This window comes from Schistocerca gregaria, chromosome X (assembly GCF_023897955.1).
Source record: "Schistocerca gregaria isolate iqSchGreg1 chromosome X, iqSchGreg1.2, whole genome shotgun sequence".
Classification (NCBI taxonomy): domain Eukaryota; kingdom Metazoa; phylum Arthropoda; class Insecta; order Orthoptera; family Acrididae; genus Schistocerca; species Schistocerca gregaria.
This window is the reverse complement of record NC_064931.1, coordinates 147,653,421-147,667,855: the sequence shown is the minus strand read 5'-3', so window position 1 is coordinate 147,667,855 and position 14,435 is coordinate 147,653,421.

Below are 14,435 nucleotides of genomic sequence, written 5' to 3'. Positions count from 1 at the left end.
CACGTATTATTCCTTGATCAGTTGCAACAGTTGTTGATGGAATAGAATGGACAATATGAAAATTTATATATTTCTGCAAAGTATGTAGGTTAAGTCAGGGGACATGCTGACATGCTGGAACAATTACTTGACTTAAAACTTGCTATTGTTGAATTTTTAAGGGAAAAGGAGTGCAGGAACGAAAAGTAGAATGTCTGGAATGGATTGCAGGCCTTGCATTTTAAGTGGACACTTCTTTCTTATTTGATGGGGATGCAGTGTTGTTATAGGAGGGACACAAAGTTCACTGCCATTGAAGAGAATGTGAGGTCTGAAGAATTCACTGTGGCCTTGAAATAATTGCAAGGATAGGTTCCTAAATATTTTGAGGACACTGCCAAATTTCCATTTGATCTTGAGCTGTTTTCAAGACAGTTTGCTGTTTCAGTTGAAAGTGTCCCTGTGAATGTACAGGTATAACTGATGGGCCTGTTTTAATGACAAATCCTTTTAGATTAGAACTGTCCAGGGTGTCTATGTTGATTTCCTTAGGTGAAGTTTTAATGTCTCCATAATGAGGTTGCAAAACTGCTACAATGTTCTGATCATCATATTTGTGTGGAACACCTTTTTTCGATTAGGAAACTAAATAAGTCACAATTACGTGGTAACCTGAATGCAACGTTCTGTGAAACTGGCTGCATCTGTCCCTATACCAACAGTTTGTATGACTGTCTGTGTATATTTGCCATTGCCACTGAGCACTAACATATCACTCGATACAGTACAGAATAATAGTCCTTTCTCTCAGTGTACAAGGGACTGTAAATTTTGCTACACAGTTCTGTCTAATATAACTCTCGCACTGCTGGCACTGTAGTAAGGCAATGCTGTCATCTTTGGCAACGGCGGCATAGAGAAACTCTTTAAGGTGTGCATATGCTGGCCTCTCTCATCACACCCAGAGTACAATGAGATGTATGACAATGAGGTTTTGTATATGGAGAAATATAAAACATGCACCTGACACAGACATAAGGGCTGTGATATTTTTGAGTGGAAACTAACATCAGTGTGTGAAGCAGACTTACTTTCTTTATTTGTGTAAGATGATGAAACTTTAAATGATAAGGACCCCATGTGGACACTACAAAGATGAAAAAAAGGATTGTGTCCAATAGAGTGAAAAGTGTTTGGTCACATTAACTAGAAATCTTCTTGAAGGTGACGTGTGTGGGCAGAGGTTGTGAATGCAAGTGTATGTAAACAGCAAGGAAAGCTTAACAATGCTATGTTTCTGACCGGTATTGTGAAGTTTTGCAAATGTGATTTCGTTTTCATGTGAGAGGATTGTTGAGGCCTTTACAAATAAGTTAAAATATTCCTTCAGAAAGGATTTGAAGCATTGACCTATGGATGATTGATTGTTAGCTATTGTAGTCCACCAACTGAGCTGCCAAAGTAAACACACAGTGTTGTATATAATAACAGGCAATTCTTCAAATTTTCACTGTGAGTTTAATTTCATTCGATGGTGCTGTCCTTCCTTGCAACAGTGGGAAATCGTATCTAGGAAGTAAATTAATATCAACTTCAGAGGGCAGGACATTCTTAAGTTAGGGAATTTTGCATTTGCATGGTGACATTTCATTGGTACAGCACAATGACTTATTGTGCATCTTCTCAATCTTTGGAACACTCAAAATCAGTTTTTCAGGAGTTTTTGTAGATATGTTTGTACAGAGTGTTACATCACACCATTTATAACCCATTTGTTGAAACGTAACTTGCAAAACAAGATATCACTGTAAATGAGCTTTATGACAGTAGGAGCAGCGAGCTAGCCAGTGACATCACAGGCATCACGCAACTCAATAGGAGCATTTTAGTGGGCTTTCAGATTATTTGAATTTCATGTCCACTTTTTTTAAAATCCTGAAATTCAAAAGGAAAAAATAATTTAATTAGGACGAAATGAGGTAATTAATCATTTAAAATGATTTCCAGAAAACACTCTTATACCCTATTGATGAAGCAAGTACGTACTACTGTGAACTTAAAATTCTACATATCTATGGTCATAAGAGAAGCCCGCCCAGTTTGAAGGCTCAACCTAGTGCATTTCACTGTTCCCTTCACATTTGCCTGAAGTTATTCTCAGCATGTTTTCAACAATTTACTAGTTTAATTGCTTTTGTCATATTTTGTTGTTTATAAGTTTTATGTTGATAATGAACATATACCTATTACTTGTAGGATATTTCAGTTTATTTTACAATGTCTGTTTCTTCAGACATGAATGCATGGCTGAAGGAGCACATTGTGAAATGAACCATGTGAAACATGTGTAGATGGACAAGACGATGATAACAACATTGATCTTGACTCCTTGTAGTCTCATTCTCCCTGTTAATGTTGCGAGCATCAGTGAAGTAAACAGTATGGCATATGGAGAATTGGATTAGTCTGGGAAGTGTGCGTGGATAGCCAAAGTGGTTTTGGCAACTGCTCATGATAAGTGGAAACTCTGGGTTCGAGTCCTGATAGGCACAAATTTTCATGTTACAGTAATAGGTAGCAGGTCTACACCTAATGCAGCTGATGGCAAAGAATTCATAATCACTGAATAAATTTTGTAATACATTTACGGACATCACACATCTCACTTTGTTCCATTAATTAAAAAGCTTTTACGTCAAACCTATTGAAATTAACCAGTCAAAAAAGAAATAACTCTGCATCCTAACAAAGTTGAAAGTTTTTCGAAAGTAAGTATTATTGTAACTTCATATTTCATTTTGGAAACAAAACTTCAACTGAAGACGGTTTACTGAGTGACCAGCGTTATCCTTGTGTTTCCATTTGTTTACTGTAAAGTCCAGGAAGTGGGTGAGTTACATTACCCAGGGTACCTTGTGCTATGTGCTTGTACAGGAGAGTCAAAGTCATTTTTGTGTTACATTTTTAATAAAATCATGTTTACTTCAATGGTAGACTGTGGCACTTTTCTAAGCAAATCTTGAGGAGAGTAAGTGGATTATCAAATAAAAAATACAGAATACTATTTAAAAAAGATGTATTGTTGTTAATATCTTTGCAATGAACAAAGGTACAAAAGAGTCAGTCATACTGGTTAATGTTCTCCTGGTAGCTAAATCAAATTTACTTGACACATGTTGCAGTTTGATTCTGCACAGAAACTTATTTGGGGTGGTAAAGATACATGGGACACCATGTATTGTGTGAATACTGCTGCTTGGCATGTATATTTGAACATGGTAGTCAAACTCCCTTCAATACAACAACAGATATTTTACAATGTCCATATTTTCTATTGGCGTGAAAAGTTGCTGTTTCACTAAATTTTGAAGGGAGTTGTACTGTTTCGGAATGTCTATACTGCAGAGACTTGCCATTTCTAGTTTACATAACAATCTCTTTGCCATGACATCATTAATAAAGTTTATCATTGCCATCCTATTGCTGAAGCCAGAACCTACTGCTGTGAACACAAAATTCCACATACCTATGGTCATAAGAGAAGGCTGCCTAGTTTGAAGGTTCAACTCAGAGCATTTCACTGTTCCCTTCACCTCTGCCTGAAGTAATTCTCATCATGTTTTCAACAATTTGTGTTTCATAATTAACAATTCCTTTTCCCATAATAATGAATCCATCTTCAAACTGTTTTAAATTGTAACAGAGATAACTATTTTATCCACTGACATCATACATGTCAAAACATTTTCAGAGCAAATTGTACCAAAAGTGACACATTTTGGAAAGATCATTAATTCTGCATATCAGTTAAACTGCATATTTTTGTAAGATATAAATATAAAAACAAAAACTTCTAAATACCGCACTCAGCTTTAAAAACACATAAATCAATACGGCATCTGCTTGGTTTGCATCTGTCAGTCAGTCACAGCACAGGACACGTGATATCACACAAACATGCTTCTGGAAGTAGAAGAGGACATTGGGAATGTTTATTGCAATATTGACTTGTAATTATTTTTACTATTTTATGAAATGAAGTCTTTGGTAAGTGTATGACCTGTAGCATACACAGAGTGACTGAAAGAAGCAAAACAACAAGATGCCATGTTGATTCACGTGTTCAATAAAGCTAAAGTGCTGACTTTGGTGGTTTTTGTGGTTACTATTGTGTACTAAGAAACTTTGCAGTTTTATGTACCACATAAAAGATCTCTCCAAAATGTGACATTTTCCCCATGATGTGGTGTGCAAAAGGATCAGGAAGTATGACTTCGGCAGATAAAGCTGTTACCGGCTGACACTGCATTTAGCCATCAGTTTTTAAACGGGAAATGAACTATTGTTTTAAGATTATACATGTATCTCAGCTGTGAAAACAAAAATCAGTTTCTATTTTTAACACTAAAAGTGCCAACCAGTGGGCTGTAGATTAAGATATTTTGTCCAAACAATAACATGCAAAGTGTTGTCTTTTCAGAACATTTCTTGACCGGTGAAAATATAGAATTTAGAGTATTAGCAAGTGACATAACAGAAACATGAAAATATAGAATTTAGAGTATTAGAAAGTGACATAACAGAAACATTCATCTAACACAATCTTTACTCTAATACTAAAATATAAAAATTTACGCTCAGGTATATAATTTTTAATTAAAACACTACTCATACCTTAATTAATAGGTTTGTAGATAAAATTCATTCTCCTCTCCTTCCCTTCAGCAAAGTTGTCAGTTACAAGCTCATTAAAATCATGCAGATTCGAAAGTAAGAATATAAGGCAAAAGTGACATTGCTACTCCTTTGAAGATGACGCATTGCATTGCAGACAGGCACAATGAAACGACTGTTACACATTTAGCTTTCAGACAGAGCCTTCTTCAGGAAAGGCCACACACACAGTCATACATACAAGCAAGCACACGTCACATACACATCGACTCCAAGCTGGCAGAAATGGTAGTCATGTATACATGAGGTGTGTTTTCTTGTGTGAATGAATGAATGTGTGTGTGTGTGTGTGTGTGTGTGTGTGTGTGTGTGTGTGTGTGTTTGTGTGTGTGTATGTGTGTGTGTGTATGTGTTCCATTTTCTAAAGAAGGTTATAGCCAAAAGCTAAATGTGTAACAATCTTTTTGTTGTACTTGTCTGCAACTCCACATGCCATCTTTATGGTGAGTAGCAATATATCTTTTTTCTTATATTGTAGATCTTCCATCCTGGAGTTGTCACTATTTGACACTCTTAAGTAAAAATGTTTTTGAAACATGGTGAGTATGGTGCAGCAATCAGTAGTATACTTGAGGTGACAAGCAGCCTAGGTTGCAGGGATGTATTTATTTATCAATGATACATTTTGCCAGATTAAGACATGTTCAAATTGGCTAAATATTAGTTGGTGTTAGGTACATGGGATACCAAGCGTACAGCATATCAAAGCGAATAGTTGCCTCATCAATTATTTGGAAACATTGTGCAATGTCCTTTTTTAGGCATGCGACGTACTCCATTGATTGCAAAACATGATCAGGCCTGATACTACACTCCTGGAAATGGAAAAAAGAACACATTGACACCGGTGTGTCAGACCCACCATATTTGCTCCGGACACTGCGAGATGGCTGTACAAGCAATGATCACACGCACAGCACAGCGGACACACCAGGAACCGTGGTGTTGGCCATTGAATGGTGCTAGCTGCGCAGCATTTGTGCACCGCCGCCGTCAGTGTCAGCCAGTTTGCCGTGGCATACGGAGCTCCATCGCAGTCTTTAACACTGGGAGCATGCCGCGACAGTGTGGACGTGAACCGTATGTGCAGTTGACAGACTTTGAGCGAGGGTGTATAGTGGGCATGCGGGAGGCCGGGTGGACATACCGCCGAATTGCTCAACACGTGGGGCGTGAGGTCTCCACAGTACATCGACGTTGTCGCCAGTGGTCGGCGGAAGGTGCACGTGCCCGTCGACCTGGGACCGGACCGCAGCGACACACGGATGCATGCCAAGACCGTAGGATCCTACGCAGTGCCGTAGGGGACTGCACCGCCACTTCCCAGCAAATTAGGGACACTGTTGCTCCTGGGGTATCGGCGAGGACCATTCGCAACCGTCTCCATGAAGCTGGGCTACGGTCCCACACACCGTTAGGCCATCTTCCGCTCACGCCCCAACATCGTGCAGCCCACCTCCAGTGGTGTCGCGACAGGCGTGAATGGAGGGACGAATGGAGATGCGTCGTCTTCACCGATGAGAGTCGCTTCTGCCTTGGTGCCAACGATGGTCGTATGCGTGTTTGGCGCCATGCAGGTGAGCGCCACAATCAGGACTGCATACGACCGAGGCACACAGGGCCAACACAGGGCATCATGGTGTGGGGAGCGATCTCCTACACTGGCCGTACACCTCTGGTGATCATCGAGGGGACACTAAATAGTGCACGGTACATCCAAACCATCATCGAACCCATCATTCTACCATTCCTAGACCGGCAAGGGAACTTGCTGTTCCAACAGGACAATGCATGTCCGCATGTATCCTGTGCCACCCAACGTGCTCTAGAAGGTGTAAGTCAACTACCCTGGCCAGCAAGATCACCGGATCTGTCCCCCATTGAGCATGTTTGGGACTGGATGAAGCGTCGTCTCACGCGGTCTGCACGTCCAGCACGAACGCTGGTCCAACTGAGGTGCCAGGTGGAAATGGCATGGCAAGCCGTTCCACAGGAGTATATCCAGCATCTCTATGATCGTCTCCATGGGAGAATAGCAGCCTGCATTGCTGCGAAAGGTGGATATACACTGTACTATTGCCGACATTGTGCATGCTCTGTTGCCTGTGTCTATGTGCCTGTGGTTCTGTCAGTGTGATCATGTGATGTATCTGACCCAAGGAATGTGTCAATAAAGTTTCCCCTTCCTGGGACAATGAATTCACAGTGTTCTTATTTCAATGAATGAGTGTGTGTGTGTGTGTGTGTGTGTGTGTGTGTGTGTGTGTGTGTGTGTGTGTGTGTGTGTGTGTGTTCCATTTTCTAAAGAAGGTTATAGCCAAAAGCTAAATGTGTAACAATCTTTTTGTTGTACTTGTCTGCAACTCCACATGCCATCTTTATGGTGAGTAGCAATATATCTTTTTTCTTATATTGTAGATCTTCCATCCTGGAGTTGTCACTATTTGACACTCTAAAGTAAAAATGTTTTTGAAACATGGTGAGTATGGTGCAGCAATCAGTAGTATACTTGAGGTGACAAGCAGCCTAGGTTGCAGGGATGTATTTATTTATCAATGATACATTTTGCCAGATTAAGACATGTTCAGATTGGCTGAATATTAGTTGGTGTTAGGTACATGGGATACCAAGCGTACAGCATATCAAAGCGAATAGTTGCCTCATCAATTATTTGGAAACATTGTGCAATGTCCTTTTTTAGGCATGCGACGTACTCCATTGATTGCAAAACATGATCAGGCCTGTTACTATTTTTCATTCTTTCTATGAACTCATAATACTTAAAACAAATTATAGTCATAAATAATAGCAAAAATTGGCCTAAAATTTAATAAATTTTATGTCAAAACTACATGTTGTTCCAGTGGCTTCACTTTAAAACCACTTTTAAAAAGAGTTGTACAAATTCGTATTTGTGTTACAGTAACTTAAGATATAATTTCTTTTACTGTCAATAATTTCCTCAATATGGCCACTATAATAAAAAAGGTACATTTCAAAGTGTCCTACAACCACACAATCTCCACGCCAGCTTTTGCTTTGGACTCTGTGAGTGATTGCTTCAATGCACTCTAGTCGTAAAGTACCTCAGTGTATCACCAGATGTCTGTCTTGCAACAGCATCAGTGGTTTCATGCTAAAGGCACTGTTACTTTAAAAACGAATTAATAAAATGATGGTTTCAAGCAGGTGTATAGTATCATAATTGAGGAACCAATAATAAAGGTTATTAATAGCCAAAGAAAACTTCATAAGATATGTTCTCGATCAGTTTGGTATGTTAAAGTGCTGAGAAGTGAAACAATATTTCAGACGTTTCAGTCAAATGCCGGGATGGTTCCTTTGAAAGGGCACGGCCGATTTCCTTTCCAATCCTTCCATAACCTGAGCTTGCGCTCCATCTATAATGACCTCGTTGTTGACGGTAAGTTAAACACTAACCACCACCGCCACAAATATTTCAAAACATCAACATTTATTTGCTATCAAAAATACATACAAACATATCAAACAATATTTGTAACAGAATATCGACAGTGTTATGAAAAAGATAGATTGCTGCTCACTGTAAGGCTGAACTGTTGCGTTACAGGCAGGCTCAATGAAAGGACTGCTACATTTTAAATGAAAAGACTGTTACACATTAACACCTTTTGCCTTTTTTTCCTCACACCCCACCACACAATGGCATGCCTGGCAGTCTCTAGTTCTTGCATGTACCACCAGACAGTGCTCTTCTCTCTCCCACCCATACCCTGCCTTCCTGCCCCTTCACCTTGTGACGTTCCCCTGCCTTAACTCTTCGTTGATGGTCCTCAGTGTCGACATACTGCATTGTGATACAGGCTGAAAAATGGAGACTGGAAGTTCAACATTGACTACTTTAAGTGATGTAACTGACAGGTGCACAGTTGCGGTGTTTCACATTTCTACAGTTCTTTACTTTCACTATTTAGGACTCCCCCCCCCCCCCCCCCAATAATTCACAGCGATATGGCCAGTCCACTTCTGGTTAACTTTGATAAGCCTCATTAATAGGTTGCAAGCAAATGAACTGCGCAGTTCACATTTCTTGCAGAATAATATAGTACGTATTGTACAGGCACTGTCATTGTTTCAACACATGACCTATTTGTCTTACACTTATTTCACTGATAAGTTGATGCATTGTTGTTGACCTAACCAGCACGGGTTTCTTGTCTGAATGTTGCAGGACCAAAAATCAGACCTTTATACATCATCACAATAATAGGCATTGGAACTACACATTGTTCAATGTTTAAGTTGCAGAAATTACAATTAAAACATAACTCATTAAATTAATTGAATACATGGAAAATTCTGTCTTTTTAACAGTTTCTTCTACTACAAGGGTTAAGCTGTATTATTTGTTTGAATGATGAGATTAACAGATATAGGTAAGCAAACAATACTTTTGATGAAACTGGTAATTACTTTGGAATTAATTAAGAGCTGGCTTTGCTAACATGTTTTTGAATAGAGCCAGATAAATACTTCAAGAATCCTAGTGATTATTTATCCAAATGTTTATCATTATTATAGAATATAAATGTGTTTACAAGTCAACAATAATATCTACATTATGAAACAATTACTGATTTCACTCTATAATGAAAGACATTAACCAGGAATATCATCATCATCATCATCATCATCATCATCATCATCATCATCATCATTTAAGACTGATTATGCCTTTCAGCGTTCAGTCTGGAGCATAGCCCCCTTATAAAATTCCTCCATGATCCCCTATTCAGTGCTAATATTGGTGTCTCTTCTGATGTTAAACCTATTACTTCAAAATCGTTCTTAACCGAATCCAGTTACCTTCTCCTTGGTCTGCCTCAACTCCTCCTACCCTCTACTGCTGAACCCATGAGTCTCTTGGGTAACCTTGCATCTCCCATGCGTGGAACATGACCCCACCATCTAAGCCTGTTCATCCTGACTGCTACATCTATAGAGTTCATTCCCAGTTTTTCTTTGATTTCCTGATTGTGGACACCCTCTTGCCATTGTTCCCATCTACTAGTACCTGCAATCATCCTAGCTACTTTCATATCCGTAACCTCAACCTTGTTGATAAGGTAACCTGAATCCACCCAGCTTTCGCTCCCATACAACAAAGTTGGTAGAAACATTGAACGATGCACAGATAACTTAGTCTTGGTACTGACTTCCTTCTTGCAGAAGAGAGTAGATCGTAGCTGAGCGCTCACTGCATTATCTTTGCTACACCTTGCTTCCAGTTCTTTCACTATGTTGCCATCCTGTGAGAATATGCATCCTAAGTGCTTGAAACTGTCCACCTGTTCTAACTTTGCTCCTCCTATTTGGCACTCAATCCGTTTATATTTCTTTCCCACTGACATTACTTTCGTTTTGGAGATGCTAATCTTCATACCATAGTCCTTACATTTCTGATCTAGCTCTGAAATATTACTTTGCAAACTTTCAATCGAATCTGCCATCACAACTATGTCATCCGCATATGCAAGACTGCTTAATTTGTGTTCACATATCTTGATCTCACCCAGCCAGTCTACTGTTTTCAACATATGATCCATAAATACTATGAACAACAGTGGAGACAGGTTGCAGCCTTGTCTTACCCCTGAAACTACTCTGAACCATGAATTCAATTTACCGTCAACTCTAACTGCTGCCTGACTATCCATGTAAAGACCTTTAATTGCTTGCAAAAGTTTGCCTCCTATTCCATAATCTCGTAGAACAGACAATAACTTCCTCCTAGGAACCCGGTCATATGCCTTTACTAGATCTAAAAAGCATAGATACAGTTCCCTGTTCCACTCATAACACTTCTCCATTATTTGCCGTAAGCTAAAGATCTGGTCCTGACAACCTCTAAGAGGCCTAAACCCACACTGATTTTCATCCGATTGGTCCTCAACTAATACTCGCACTTTCCTTTCAACAATACCTGAGAAGATTTTACCCACTACGCTGATACCTCTGTAGTTGTTACAATCTTTTCTGTTTCCATGTTTAAAGATTGGTGTGATTACTGCTTTTGTCCAGTCTGATGGAACCTGTCCTGACTCCCAGGCCATTTCAATTATCCGATGTAGCCATTTAACACCTGACGTTCCACTGTATTTGATGAGTTTCGACTTAATTTCATCCACCCCAGCTGCTTTATTGCACTGCAATCTATTGACCATTTTCTCCACTCGCTCAAATGTGATCCTATTTCCATCATCATTCCTATCCCATTCTACCTCGAAATCTGAAACATGGCTGATCGTATTTCCAACTACATTGAGCAACTCTTCAAAATATTCCCTCCATCTGCCCTAGGCATCTGCAGGATTCACCAGCAGTTTTCCTGACCTGTCCAAAATAATTGTCATTTCTTTCTTACCTCCTTTTTGAAGACTGCTCATTACACTCCAGAATGGTTTTCCAGCAGGAATAGTCAAAATAAATTAGAAAATCAATTACATACATAAAACTAAGCACAACATTATATCTGGTGTTATATTCTTTAGAACTGAGGGACAGTCTTTCTGTTTTATGAAAATGCAGATTATACTCATGTATGTTAATGGTAATTATTTAAAATGAAAACATGAAATTAAGGACGCAGATGGCAAAACAAGAGGGAAGTGAAAATATCGCAGCTTGCTTCGTCACAACTTCTCCATTCCTTATTGTTATTCATGTGACAGTCGCATTCTGGTTGGAGCTGCCAGTGATAGCAGTGGCGTGTGCAGGAAGTGTGCTTACTTGTGTCAATGTGTGTGTGTGTTTTCTTTGCTGAAGAAGGCATGGCCAAAAGCTATTGATGTGTAACCGTCTTCTTGCTGTGCCTGTCTGCAACTCAACAGGTCATTTATATGGTGAGTAACAATGTATCCTTTCCCTAAATTTGTTGATGTTCCAAGCTGGTGTTACCATTACTAGGGAACAAATAGAACATGTTTACCTTAACCTTTTTTCCATACTTAACTAATAATGTATAAACAAATGCCTCCATTGCCTGCCTTTAAACCGTTGAGACAGTTTACTGAGAGTTTGACAGTTGACCCATTCTAAAAATCTTGATCATTTGCTTATATGGGCTGGTAGTTGACCCATTCTAAACCAGTTTATCATTCACTTACATGGGCTCAGTGGTATATGAAAATTAAACACATCAGTTTGTGATTCACAATTCATTCATACTGCAACCTTGCTCCCGAGTCGTTAAGAAATAGCCATGGCCGACATTAAATAACCTCCAGTTATCTATACCAGAAAACTGGTGCCTACAGATTTACAAGATTTTTAAATGGAAATGGAGAAATTTTGTAGAAGCTACCGATTTTATGTTATGTCAGTAAAAACTGCTGATTGAGTTATCTGTCATGTTTATGCATAACTTTACTGTCCCTAGTTGTAGGTGTGTATTTACAGTTACTGATATAAAGGAATTTGGAACTTATATATGAAGATGTTTATTAAGCATTCCGACTGTTTTCACTGGACAGTATACAACGCAAGCCCATGTTCAGTAGTGCTACATGAAGCTGTTGGAATCACTGAGTGTATTTGTTCAGTAATTAGAAACCATTGATCTAGATGCAATGAACAAGTGGTCAGATTCAGCTAGAAGTTTCCAGTTGCACATTTTTGTAGCCATTTGTATTGTATTTTCTGTGAGAACTACACTGAGGTGACACAAGTCAAGGGATACTTCCTAATGTCATGTCAGACCTCTTTTGACTGGTGTAGTGCAACAAGCAACTCGGCATGTAATGTACTCCACAAATTCTTGAAAGTCCCCTGTAGAAATACTGAGCCATGCTCCCTGAAATGGCCAGTTGAGGACCAACACCCACCTATCTGTGTGCTACACACATTGGACTAACGCCGGGAGTTATGGTCTGAGATGTGGTTTTGTACGACAGCAGGAGCACTCACACGGTTATCCCATGCACTCTGACTGCAAAATTGTATGTCGGCCTGGTGATTTGGTCTGTTGTGCTACCATTCATGAACAGCATTCCAGAGGATTTTTTCCAACATGACAACGCTCACCCACATTCTGCTGTTGTAACTCAACATGCTCTACAGATTGTTGACATGTTGTCTTGACCTGCTCGATCACCAGATCTGTCTCCTATTGAGCACACATGGGACATCATCGGGTGACGACACCAGCATCATACACAGACAGCATTAACCATCCCTGTAGTGAGTGACCAAGTACAACAGGCATGGAAATCCATCCCACAGACTGACATCTGGCACTGTACAATGGAAAGCATTTGCATGTGTGCAGTCAACTTTCTGGCATTTGATTTATTGATTGATTATATATATGAATACAGTAATTATTTCAGCATATACATGAATTTTTAACTTTATCCACAAAGGTTCTTTCAGGAGCTGCACTGCAAGTCTTTTGTATCTTAAATGATCTAGAAATTCTTGAAATTCTGCTACTGAATAGAAGCAATGATCCAATAAGAATGCCCTTAGGGTTTTACGAAAGAGTAAGAATGATGATGTCTCTTACTTTATATGGAAGACTGTTGTAAATATGTATAGCACTGTTTACTGTGAAGGTTTTATATGTTGATGTCATTATTGACTAGACATGAAACTTATCCTTTTGTCTTGTATCATGTTTATGAATATGAAAATTTCCATTTACGTCATTTAAGTTCTTTCTAATATATTTACAGATTTCTAGTATATACATACAGGGAAGAGGGAGAATTGATAACTTTTGAAAGAGGGGTTTGCAAGGATCTGTTTGTCAAGCATGTGGCATTGCTTTTACAGTTCTTTTTTGAGTTAAGAAGATGGCTGAACTAAGTGGTGTATTACCCCAGAATATAATTCTGTACAGTAGGATGTTGTGGAATTGGGCAAAGAAGGCAGTTCAGACAGTGCTATAACTTGCTTTGACAGAGAGTAAATGCTGACTGTAACATATTTTATTTAGTGTTCCATTAATTTTTTTATATGTGTGTGCCATTTGAATTTATTTTGAAGCCACAAGCCTAAAAACTTTGTTTCCAGAGAAGACGAAATTTTGTTGGAGTTTATTTTCAAACTGGTGCAGCACGCATCATCTTTTAAACAGAAATTTAGGAATGTTGTTTTTTGTTATGTTTATCATAAGTTTATTCCCCTAAAACCATATATTTAGCTGTTACAGCAGTTATTAGTAAACACGAATTTCACATTTGCTATGGATTATCTCGCACTTACATTAACCTGTGATTTTGCAGTGTTTGGTTAAACATGTTTCCTAGAAAAATGTATTTTAAAAATTTCATTGGCCTACATTAATTATTTTTAGAGTTGTAATTTTTTCTCCTGTCAGTGTATTTTAACCTCTGGTATTGATTTATTAATGTGAAAATTGCCAAGATAATTCTTGGTTCAGAGCCCATGTTAAGTAGTAAGCCCTTCATAACTGACTAAAGAAGACAGTTTCATGGTTGGAAGAAGGGAAAGATGTACCACCTCCTATAGGACTATACTGTTAAAATCAGCCTATGGGTTGAGGATGCCTTGAGATAGTCTTCATCTGAGTCGTGTGTTACAATGTTTCTTCCAACCTGAGAACAGATGTAATGAGACTGATCTGACAGCCAAAAGATGAGTGAGCTTTTGAAACATTTTTAGTCAAGTGATATTTTTAAATCATTTATCTTCTCAATTCAAAATCACCATAGTGAGAA